This window comes from Thermobia domestica, chromosome 3, assembly GCF_964235325.1.
Source record: "Thermobia domestica chromosome 3, izTheDome1.hap1.1, whole genome shotgun sequence".
Taxonomy (NCBI): domain Eukaryota; kingdom Metazoa; phylum Arthropoda; class Insecta; order Zygentoma; family Lepismatidae; genus Thermobia; species Thermobia domestica.
This window is the reverse complement of record NC_137456.1, coordinates 169,871,009-169,884,208: the sequence shown is the minus strand read 5'-3', so window position 1 is coordinate 169,884,208 and position 13,200 is coordinate 169,871,009.

Genomic DNA, 13,200 nt, shown 5'->3' with positions numbered 1-13,200 from the left:
GTTCAAAATTGTTATCTAGAAGAATTTCTAGAAATATATGTAGTCAATAAAGAAAGAGAAACATTAAAAATACTATATTCAACAAACATGTATGGGTGTGGCTTCATACATGTAATAAAATCTAGAGACACAACAAAACCAATTTGCGATGCATGCTGGAGTTTCTAAATGACTTCGGCGGAAAAAGCGGAGAAAAAAGAATCTTACTGGCAAACAGAATGGATATACGGGAAAAAGTACCAAAAGATATAATAATATTATTTAAGGATTATTATAATTTAAATTACTGCAGCATGTACTGCAAATGATAATATCAGAGTATAGATGCTATAAAGAGCCGAATATAATAGAAGATGGAGTCAAGAAAGACAAACAAACATACGGAAACAAGAAGAGAAGAAAGAAAATGACAGGGATGAAACTAATAATAACATTAAGAAAGGTGATGTAAAAGATGAGAAAGAAGACGAAAATAGGTCACCTACTATAAACAAAATAGATAAACTGCAATAGAAACTTCAAAAAAAAAGGGAAACTTAACATTAGGTAATATCAGTAAAGATAATTAAATACACGCTGCGACCATCAGAAGTAAAGAAGATAGAGCTAAATAAATGCAATACTCACGAAGGCACCTGATATAAATTCAAAACATCTTAGAGCAAATTATGGTAAGACAGGCCTCTTAAAATATGGTAGGAAAATTGGCCTGAAGCCAAAAGATGGCACACGAAAAAAGGAAGAAAAATCAGAAGTACAGATAAAACAAGTAATTAAAGCACAGTGGAAAATAGGTTTGAAATTTTTGGAAATGGTGAAGAACACTTAAGCAGCAAAATGACCGGCTAATGCACATCAGATAACAATTTAGTAAGGAAAACAAACATTTAGGATGTATTAAAAGACCCCCCCTGTAATATACCATTACAGTTGAAAGTAATGGCAATTTTTTTTACGCACCCTGTACCTAGTATTTTTTTTTTTTAATTCAATTTCGGTTTAGTTACACAATTTATTTACTCTCTTTACTTCGAATTAAATATAATAAACCCAAAGGCTTTGTTAGTAACCATATTCCCACTGTATAATATATTTATTTATATTTTGATTAAGTGTAAATCCCATTTACGGATATATAACTTGAATAGTTACAAGGTTTACCATTCTGACGTCATACCGGAACATAGTTCCGTTATTGGATATAAATTTCCTTGATTTCAGACTAATGTAGATTTTGGCCAGGTACCTAATCTTTCCCTCACCCCCTCTCACTAGTCCATAGTCACTTTCAGATCCGGTTATATCTGGATTTGCCAAATTTCTATTTGCTTTGTAATTTCCGCGGCTAAAGTTTTCGTTCTGATTGGAGGAATTCTCTTACCTCTGGCTTTTTCGGCGCAATGTTATCAGAACAATCGAAGACACCCTACAAGGAGCAGCTTGTGAATTTTGTGCTACATATTTTTCGGGAAGAATTCCAATTTCCGAGGACAACTAAGGTAACATATAATGTAATCCAATAGTTAAAGATTTACAACAGAATAGGAGCCCGAAAAATCCGCAAATTTTGGTAAAGAAGCTGCAATTCAGTGAAATAACAAATTCCAGTTCTGTTTGCTAGGAAGCCATGTTTGCTGCCTATCGAGAATAGACAACAGTGAAAGAGTGACTTTACTTTTTTTTATTTTCAAACTCAAGTAGGGATTAGGGAAATTACGACCTGTTTGGTGCATGTTGTTCGTGTATTAAGTAAATGTGACTTTCTATTATTTATCCAGTAATCGCATGTACGTAGGTTTGATGGTTGTAAAGTGAATAATAATAATGGCAGCTTAAGTTAGCTTAAAAGGGCTCCTATCCCCTTTTCCAAATTGAACCAGTTCTAGCGGGGGAATGGGTTAGTTATTGTTCGTTTTAGGGCCTTTTCCCCTTTCAGGGGAAGGGTCCCTCCATAAACCTCGTTAAGGTGCCCCCCGGGCATCAATTTTTGGCAATCATTATGTAAACAATTGGTCAGGTCAATTAGACCTAGTGTTACCTTTCTCATTTTTGACCCCCTTTACATTAAATAGAGCCGACTGTATATATCGACGAGGGAGTAATGTATTTTAAATCTAATGTGTTAGGTTATTTTCGTCAACGTGCATGTAACTAAATGGTGCATGTTTAGTTTAGTTAGTTGTCTTTATGTATAATACTAATAGTGGTGTATGTAGTTAGTAGGTTTGTGTGAGTGTGTGAATTTTCGATTTGGACAGTGTATAAATATGCTTTAATTTAGTACCATTTTTCTAACATAAATAAACCAGAGTAAATATTAAATTTCTGATTAATGAGTACAAGTATATATTTCAGTACACGGTAAATTATGCCTCCACTACAGCGCCATAGCGTCAGTTTTCGGTAGTCAATTGTTTGTTGACATTACGACATCGCATGACTTAGTGATTTAGATTGTTTGATTTTGGACATTTATTCTCAAATTACTTCCCGTGGACATGGTTTTCGGTTCGGATGAGTATACCTTCATATAAGATAGCATGAGATCTTACTGTACTGAAAATTTCAGTTTGCTAGGCCCAATAGTAAATGAATAATCCGCTGAAATAAAGAACACCTATTTTCTTAATAGAAGTAAAACCCATATGCTGTTACTGTTTGTTTAAAAATGTAGTATTAAATTCTTTTTTCTTTCCCGTGGCTGTAGAAAATTCCATTGTTGCTTCAGTTTTATCAACAAATCAGAAATAGATTAATCGTTGACAATTTAACTTTCCGTAAATACATGTATGATTTTTTTTTTAAACCTGCAAAGTAAATACAATTTGGGTGCTTCGAAATAAAGAGTACGTGGTTCGATGAATGTGATCGTGTGGTGGTTTGAGCGTGATAGATTGTGATAGTTATATATATATATATATTTATTACTGCGTAATGTAAATATGTGTATGGCCTGCGTGAAAATGTACGAAATAGGGTGTTTATAAAATATTATTTCGTGCGAAAATTAGTATATAATGAACGAATGTAATGAAATGTTAATAATATGATATATAATGTGAACGAGATGATGACCCCTATAGTTAAATGAATAGGCCTAGTGAATTTTATATAGTGAAAATACGAATGTGTTTACGAAGAAAGAAAAAAAATATCTCTCGCGTTTAGACTTCTACACCGGTGCATTCATCCAACCGAGTTTGCTACTTGGATAGCAAATTATAGTTGGGAATTGTGTGTTATTTTGCATTTATGTACCTCATAATAACAGCCCCAGATCTTAAGCCTTTCAATAGATAGAGTAGTATCATATGAGAATTACTTCTAAAGGTTGACAGAAATGATAATTAAGAAAACCAACTGCTATTTCCTGTGATCATCGAAAAGTACAGGTTTCGGTCAGTTGTACCTTTAACATTCATAGCCTCTCCGAGATTTTTTTTTTGTTGCTTACCTTATTTATTTATTGTGCAGTGTTCATATAACTCAGTTCGGACTATCCGATTAAATTAACTGCTACTAAATTTAGCGTACCCGGATGTCGACCCCTAGTCCCTTTAAGTATTTTCGTTTCTTTTCTTAGTTTAATTAGATGAGGGAAATTAACGACATCCCAGACTGTGGCGTGTCTGCGCGGGGTAGCCATCGGTGATGTTTGGGTTATTGAAATCACCGATCCAAAATTCAGTTTATTTAATTTTTTTTAATTTTGGCAAATCACTAATTAGGGATATCTTAGCTATTACTCTAATTTCATTACTATTCTGGAATCTTCTAGTTTCCAAGTGGTCGGATGATTTTTTCTTTTTTTTCTTTGAAATCCTAAATTAACGCCTACTCCAACCTTCCGGACGATTTTCGGGACCCTGTTGGTTTGGGCCGGATACGGTTACTAGATAATAATTTTACAAGCAATAACTTGTGAAGTTATTATTTACAAGACACAGACTTGCTCCTTGGCAGCAGGGCGCTCATCGAGTCTACGTATTTGAGTAGACCACCCTTTTGGCATTTTAATAATATTTTGGCTAAGGATTTGTTGAGAGTGAAATTCGACTTCTGTCTTTGTAGCGTTAGTTATTTCCCACTTAAGTCTTTGGCGCCCCTATTCTTCGTCTTCCTTCTTTTCTATCTCTCTCTCTGTGTCATTATTACTTCGAGTTTTTTTTTTTAAATTTTTTAACCTTCCCCCCCCTGGTTTCTGAAACTCATGAAAACGTACAATATTCATATAACTTATTTCGATCGTATGTACTAACTGAGACATCGAGGGATGCAATTCGTGGAGGTATTGCAGCACAACTCAGGACCATTTCCGCGATATTCAATCCACCACGGGAGAAATTGACGGGAAGGTACACTATGCTTTTAGATTCCTAGAGACCTTTGTTATTCATTGATCATACAACTTATATCAATTGATTACTGATTTCTGGTTTTTATTTCTATTGATTGGTCATATAGTGTGTATGTATTAATAGTTTGGGCCCACTAGTTTCGAATAACATTGATTTTTTTTGTTGTATATACATCTATATATGTACTTACATAGTTTTAAAAGTTACGTGCCTGCTCTATTTGTTGCATTTTCCACTTCTTATGTCAACTTATTAAATAACACCAACATTTTTTTTCATATACGCGGATCTTTAGTAAATTGAAAAGGATTATTGATTATCGGGTTTATACATATAAAATACAATGTTGCAACCTTATGAAGGAAAAAGGTGAATTTTGATAGTCAGGGTTTTTGTTTTGTCTTTGAGCCAAATAAATATAAATATTTATAAAATATGAATACTTGTCGAATATGAACGGTTATGTAGAATTTAAACGTCGACGAAATATTAAGATAGATATTGAAGTGAAATTTATTGTATTGATTAATATGAATATATATATATATATATATATATATATATATATATGCGAGTATGTATGCAATGGGCTCGATATTTACCCTGGTCTTGTTAGGTTGCCATAGATTTTTGACACCCGGTATTAACCAACTGTTTGTGATATATAGTATTACCGCGTAAATTGTCATAAATTACTTTTTGTTGAGTTGTTATTAATTTCTGTAACTATTAAAGTGGAATATAATGTTAAATACTGCATGTGAATAAAACAAGTAGCGGGTCGTAAGATAAATAAGAATAACCCTAATCCTTACCCAAATTTACTTTGCGAGTGAAATTAGCAACCTACGAAACAGTGCGCCCCTCCAACGACTTTTTCCATCAGTAAAACATGGAACAAATCCTTCCCCTACGGTCGGACACCAAACTATTCAGTATCTAGAATTTTTTGACTACAAGATCTATACTAGGAAAAAATTAGTGATCTTAAATTCAACAAACTGAAATCTGTTTAATAAGTTAATGTGAATACCGGAATATGGAAATATGTTCCCAATATCTGTGACTGGATTTGATAAGTTTTCCTTAATATTGACAAACTTTGAAATTTTAGATAAAGTGCGTCGAGTGACGAAATGAGAAATATAGATATACATATATGTGATATGAAGCAATTAGTTGTCTATAGTTAAAACAAAAACAATTGAATACTCTCATGGACACAAACCACAGTGCGTAAAGAGAGTTGAGAAAAAAAAGAAAAGGAGCTATTATCGACGTGAGAACAAAGACTCATAAAACAGTCGATATGTCTCCTATTGAGACAAAGACTCAATAAAATATTACTAAGGTGGTTTTTTTTTAATGATTAACCAATTATTTTTTTCTTTTCCTGCAATGATATGTATTCATTGCACTGAGTTTTAAATATATATATTGACCCTTGAATTTTTTCTTGTCTCGTCTTCGGTTTAATTCTTTTTCATGTAATCCAACTTTTAATATATATATAAAAAGAGAAATGTGTTATTTGATCTTGTTGAAAGTAGCGAATTTCTGTGCATGTTTATGAAACATTCTTTTCATGTATTAATTTTTTTCTCTGTTATGTCAAACTACATCTTCTTCTATTGAAATGTAATAAATGTCTATAGCATTGTAGTTAGGTTAGTCTAATTCAACCAAATACAACCCGAAGTATACATTGTCCTGTATGAATGTGTGTGTGAGTGAAATGTAGGTTTAGTATTAAGTGCACCAATTATCTTGTCATACATATGTGACTTATTATAATTATTGGTAGTTATCAATTGAACTCATTGAATGTTAATACTAACTTAAGTTGGCTCTATGAAGGAAGAAAAAAGGACTGAAGTAGCCTGAACGAATGATCATCATGAGAGAACTGTGAAAGTCGAAATCTTCGACACATATGTGATACTCTGATTTTTTTTTTCCTATGGTCGTTTCTAACATGCCATCAACTTCGTCGTTCATTTTTTTAAATATTGAATATTAGTCTAGAACTTCTGGAAATATTGAAAAAACGGTAAAATTAAACTTTCTCATCTATCTCCGAGCTAGATTGGGATAATTTGGTAGTTGGGGTCAGATGGATCTAGGTCGGGGATGTATGAGTTAACATGTGTCTACCGTTGATCACGTTAATACCAGATATTCACCTAATAGCTATTGGAAATGATCACAATTAGATAATTATTCACTTTCCTTTACCATATTCCTTAAAATATCTAGTAACAGCTTCCCCTTTATCACCTTCTTACTTTACATCTTTCCTCTTCTATCTTCTTTTCTTTTCTTCCTCTTCTTCTTCTATATATTTTTTTTAATAAAACTGGAAGGGGGGTCGTGACTGGGAATTCTATATGTAATAAACACGGTCATGTATTTATTTATTTTATTTTATTTTCTTTAGAAGTCCGATAAAAAGTTTTCTCGTTTCGATCGAACCTAGTATGTTCGAAATTAAGAAATGGAAATTATATTCCAATGTAATTAGGCATAAGCTGATAGCTTCATGAACATCCCCACCAGGGGTGAAGGGTTCCCACTCACGACTTATTTCTGTGCATCACTTTTGTTGCAGATTTTTTTTTTCAAGCAGTTGTAGATTGACGCGCAGCGACAGGATTCGTTGTTATGGCAACAGTGGTTGCTGTGGCAACGAACTCTCTCCCCTTTTAAAAACAGTGTTAGAATGGCGACACGTGACAAGACTGTTGCCATGGTAACGCATGTTTACTGTGGTAACGGATCTGAAAATGCTTATTGAGTAATACCAGTTATCATGCCAATCAGTTTGAATTGGTGAACCGCGACAAGAATGGTTGTCATGGCAACGCTTGTTCCCATGGCAACGGATCTCCGTTTAAATGGCGACCGATAGATTTGAAATTTTTTAAGAATGTTAAAGAGTGAGGTTGAAGGCATGTTGAATTGATTACAACATTGAAATTAATACGAGAAATTTTATAGTGAAACAAGTAGAGTCGTTGGCTACTTTGTCATTTTTGTTTCCTTTTCTAAGGGGGAAAAAGAGAAGGAGTGTCAAAATTTTTCTAAAATAGAACTAAACGCTAGAAGGGTTTCAAGGAAGGAAAGAGAATGGGAGTCCTTTAATTTATGAATAATACTTGTCTGGATAGCGAATAAGTATTTTATAGTATATGTATATTTCTGATATATATCTTGTCTTTTGTAAAGTGTAAAGTGTCTCAAAACTATGGCAACAAAAAAGGTCGTTGTGTCACAGGACGAGTGTGATGTCACGTGCACTCAATGCACATTAAACGAAAAAGAGAAAAGATCTCGCGCCCCGCGGAGACTTATAAGATGTACCGGTTGTGGACTCAAATGGATCCACTTTGTTTGCTCCAATTTGGACGATACTGCTGAAAATGCAGAAAAAGTTCAAACCGGCGAAATAGAAAAATATTGTGAGGACTGTGAAAAGGACCGAGGCCAAATATCTCCAGCGGAGATATCTGACCTCGACAATGAGGAAAAGAGTGGAAATCAAAGTGATTCTCGGGATCAGACGGCAAACCCGAAGGAAGGAATGTCATCTGGAGGGTCTGACACGTCTGCATTAATTCGCCAGATGATGGAGATGATGAACGAAAGATTCACTAACATGGAACAAAATAATACAGAAGTGAGGCGTGAGAATGCAGAAATGAGGCGTGAGAATGCAGAAATGAGACGTGAAATAAATGAGAAGTTTGATACCTCGAAACGAGAGACCGACGCTCGATTCGAGGTATTAAACAATAAAATTGACCAGATCTGTTTGGACTTTGCTTCTTCGATGAGCAAATTGAAAGATCAAACATCTACTGAACTGGAGCAGGTTAGATACCGGGCCCAACAGTCCACCGAGCAGCTCAGAGACGAAACAAATGAGAAATTCAACGAAATAGATATAAGGTTTGAGAGTACAAACAAAATATTTGGTGACATCGAACAAAAAGTTGAACAGCAGCAGGCTGAAATAAGTAGATTGAATGTTGTAATATCCGACCTATCAATAGAATCTAAACTAGAGTCGGTTGACCAAAGAATTAGTCGAATTCAAACCGAAGTAGACAGTATTAAGGGGAATATTACTAAATTGCAAATCGCCAAGTCTGATATCTCCTATCCTTTTCCTGATGGCGATTCTCCAGGGAAAATTCTCCCAGAAAGAAGTAACGTCCTCCCGGGTAAGAGTCAAGTGTTGCCTGATGCACGGGACACAGCAATGTATTGCCCCCCGCATCAGCCAACCTCGAAATCATGGTTGAGTAATTTTGATGTACCGATGCAGTCGAGTGTTGTGACTACAACAGTCACTAGCGTAAATGCTCACTCTACCTTTGGAATGGTACAATCGTACAGCGTGCTGCCAGGAGGGGAAAGGAGATGTGCCGGACCGTCGGTTACTACCGTGGTGGGTCCTAAGTTTGAACCTTACATGGTCAACACAAATTACAAAACCTCTCTTGGTCATATGGGAGCGTTCAGTTCAGTGACCACTCCGTCGGTGGCAAATCCGGTGACAACCCCAACTACTCAGGATAACGCGTTGATTCCATTGGATTATTTTCCTGCCCCGTATAGTATGAGCTCTAAAGTTTCCCTCCGGGATATTGAACGTTTTCCCACTTTCGATGGGAACATTACTAACGGGTTACCTCGAGTTTTCCTGCGGAGACTGCAGCAATATTTAGACATGTATAAACTTACTGATGGGGAACGCCTGCAGATAGTTGAAAAATGTTTGATCGCCGCTTCGGGCGCATGGTTTGCTTCGGTTAAATACCAAATCCGAACGTTTAGTGATTTTTTGATTCTTTTTAAAGAAGAATATTGTAATGAGCACATCGAACGGCTCCAAAAGAGAAACTTACAATCACTCCGGTATGATCGCTCCAAGTATGGGTCCCTCTTGGACTATGCTTGGAAAATTATCGAACTATATTATCAGATAGCTGAACATCCCTCTCAGGCTGAACTTGTAGATATTATAGTTAACGCTCTTCCACCCGATGAGTCCCGGGCCATAGCGTCCCACTTGTGCCAAACGGTGCGAGAAGTCACCTCACGTTTAGCTGCCTTGTGCGGCAAGGAAGTTGGTGGTCCACCAAAACGATACTTCGCCCGACAGGCAAAAATTCTAAAACCGACGAAGACGAAGGTAACGGCAAGTTGCCAGACAGATTTCCTGAGTTATACCCAAGCTGGATCTCGTTATCCTAGTGGGTATGGCTCAGAAAACAACAATAATGGCCGGCGACTATTTAGGAATCGGCCTATGTTCAACAATCGCCGGAGTTATCGTCCCTATGACCGTACCAACATGGAATCGAACCCGGGTAGTTGCGATAACACCAGGAGGAATTTTAACAGGGCGTACGGAAGAAGGGAGAACGGTAATAGTCAGAATGATAGTAACAATAATGTAAATCGACCCCAGAATTCAGTCCCTTCGCAAGTGTGTGGTAACAGTGAGCCTAGAACAATATTAAATGGCAGTGATAGACGGGAAACTGCGGCCTAATGTCATCAGATATACTAGTCGACGGCTGAAGCCTTACGAATTGTATCTGTCGATTTCTCAGTTAGAACTTCTGTCCGTTCTATTGCTATATGAACACTACTAAAAAAAAAAAAAAAAAAAAAAAAGTATCGGAACTCACAATTTTCGAAATTTAAAGATTTTCAATTGTACAGAAGATAAACGTAGTGAATTACTTGCGCAATACCCCAAGTAGATATAATATACTGTCCTAGAGTGACTGGTAACGTTTGAATGGGATGAATGAGTGTGTTAACTTAACAAGCATCATTAGTTAGTATTCCCAATTAGCAAAATTTTGTTATTCTAACAAAATTTTGTTAATGGGCCGGGGAAAACTGTAATATACCATTACAGTTGAAAGTAATGGCAATTTTTTTTTACGCACCCTGTACCTAGTAATTTTTTTTTAATTCAATTTCGGTTTAGTTACACAATTTATTTACTCTCTTTACTTCGAATTAAATATAATAAACCCAAAGGCTTTGTTAGTAACCATATTCCCACTGTATAATATATTTATTTATATTTTGATTAAGTGTAAATCCCATTTACGGATATATAACTTGAATAGTTACAAGGTTTACCATTCTGACGTCATACCGGAACATAGTTCCGTTATTGGATATAAATTTCCTTAATTTCAGACCAATGTAGATTTTGGCCAGGTACCTAATCTTTCCCTCACCCCCTCTCACTAGTCCATAGTCACTTTCAGATCCGGTTATATCTGGATTTGCCAAATTTCTATTTGCTTTGTAATTTCCGCGGCTAAAGTTTTCGTTCTGATTGGAGGAATTCTCTTACCTCTGGCTTTTTCGGCGCAATGTTATCAGAACAATCGAAGACACCCTACAAGGAGCAGCTTGTGAATTTTGTGCTACATATTTTTCGGGAAGAATTCCAATTTCCGAGGACAACTAAGGTAACATATAATGTAATCCAATAGTTAAAGATTTACAACAGAATAGGAGCCCGAAAAATCCGCAAATTTTGGTAAAGAAGCTGCAATTCAGTGAAATAACAAATTCCAGTTCTGTTTGCTAGGAAGCCATGTTTGCTGCCTATCGAGAATAGACAACAGTGAAAGAGTGACTTTACTTTTTTTTATTTTCAAACTCAAGTAGGGATTAGGGAAATTACGACCTGTTTGGTGCATGTTGTTCGTGTATTAAGTAAATGTGACTTTCTATTATTTATCCAGTAATCGCATGTACGTAGGTTTGATGGTTGTAAAGTGAATAATAATAATGGCAGCTTAAGTTAGCTTAAAAGGGCTCCTATCCCCTTTTCCAAATTGAACCAGTTCTAGCGGGGGAATGGGTTAGTTATTGTTCGTTTTAGGGCCTTTTCCCCTTTCAGGGGAAGGGTCCCTCCATAAACCTCGTTAAGGTGCCCCCCGGGCATCAATTTTTGGCAATCATTATGTAAACAATTGGTCAGGTCAATTAGACCTAGTGTTACCTTTCTCATTTTTGACCCCCTTTACATTAAATAGAGCCGACTGTATATATCGACGAGGGAGTAATGTATTTTAAATCTAATGTGTTAGGTTATTTTCGTCAACGTGCATGTAACTAAATGGTGCATGTTTAGTTTAGTTAGTTGTCTTTATGTATAATACTAATAGTGGTGTATGTAGTTAGTAGGTTTGTGTGAGTGTGTGAATTTTCGATTTGGACAGTGTATAAATATGCTTTAATTTAGTACCATTTTTCTAACATAAATAAACCAGAGTAAATATTAAATTTCTGATTAATGAGTACAAGTATATATTTCAGTACACGGTAAATTATGCCTCCACTACAGCGCCATAGCGTCAGTTTTCGGTAGTCAATTGTTTGTTGACATTACGACATCGCATGACTTAGTGATTTAGATTGTTTGATTTTGGACATTTATTCTCAAATTACTTCCCGTGGACATGGTTTTCGGTTCGGATGAGTATACCTTCATATAAGATAGCATGAGATCTTACTGTACTGAAAATTTCAGTTTGCTAGGCCCAATAGTAAATGAATAATCCGCTGAAATAAAGAACACCTATTTTCTTAATAGAAGTAAAACCCATATGCTGTTACTGTTTGTTTAAAAATGTAGTATTAAATTCTTTTTTCTTTCCCGTGGCTGTAGAAAATTCCATTGTTGCTTCAGTTTTATCAACAAATCAGAAATAGATTAATCGTTGACAATTTAACTTTCCGTAAATACATGTATGATTTTTTTTTAAAACCTGCAAAGTAAATACAATTTGGGTGCTTCGAAATAAAGAGTACGTGGTTCGATGAATGTGATCGTGTGGTGGTTTGAGCGTGATAGATTGTGATAGTTATATATATATATATTTATTACTGCGTAATGTAAATATGTGTATGGCCTGCGTGAAAATGTACGAAATAGGGTGTTTATAAAATATTATTTCGTGCGAAAATTAGTATATAATGAACGAATGTAATGAAATGTTAATAATATGATATATAATGTGAACGAGATGATGACCCCTATAGTTAAATGAATAGGCCTAGTGAATTTTATATAGTGAAAATACGAATGTGTTTACGAAGAAAGAAAAAAAAATATCTCTCGCGTTTAGACTTCTACACCGGTGCATTCATCCAACCGAGTTTGCTACTTGGATAGCAAATTATAGTTGGGAATTGTGTGTTATTTTGCATTTATGTACCTCATAATAACAGCCCCAGATCTTAAGCCTTTCAATAGATAGAGTAGTATCATATGAGAATTACTTCTAAAGGTTGACAGAAATGATAATTAAGAAAACCAACTGCTATTTCCTGTGATCATCGAAAAGTACAGGTTTCGGTCAGTTGTACCTTTAACATTCATAGCCTCTCCGAGATTTTTTTTTTGTTGCTTACCTTATTTATTTATTGTGCAGTGTTCATATAACTCAGTTCGGACTATCCGATTAAATTAACTGCTACTAAATTTAGCGTACCCGGATGTCGACCCCTAGTCCCTTTAAGTATTTTCGTTTCTTTTCTTAGTTTAATTAGATGAGGGAAATTAACGACATCCCAGACTGTGGCGTGTCTGCGCGGGGTAGCCATCGGTGATGTTTGGGTTATTGAAATCACCGATCCAAAATTCAGTTTATTTAATTTTTTTTAATTTTGGCAAATCACTAATTAGGGATATCTTAGCTATTACTCTAATTTCATTACTATTCTGGAATCTTCTAGTTTCCAAGTGGTCGGATGATTTTTTCTTTTTTTTTCTTTGAAATCCTAAATTAACGCCTAC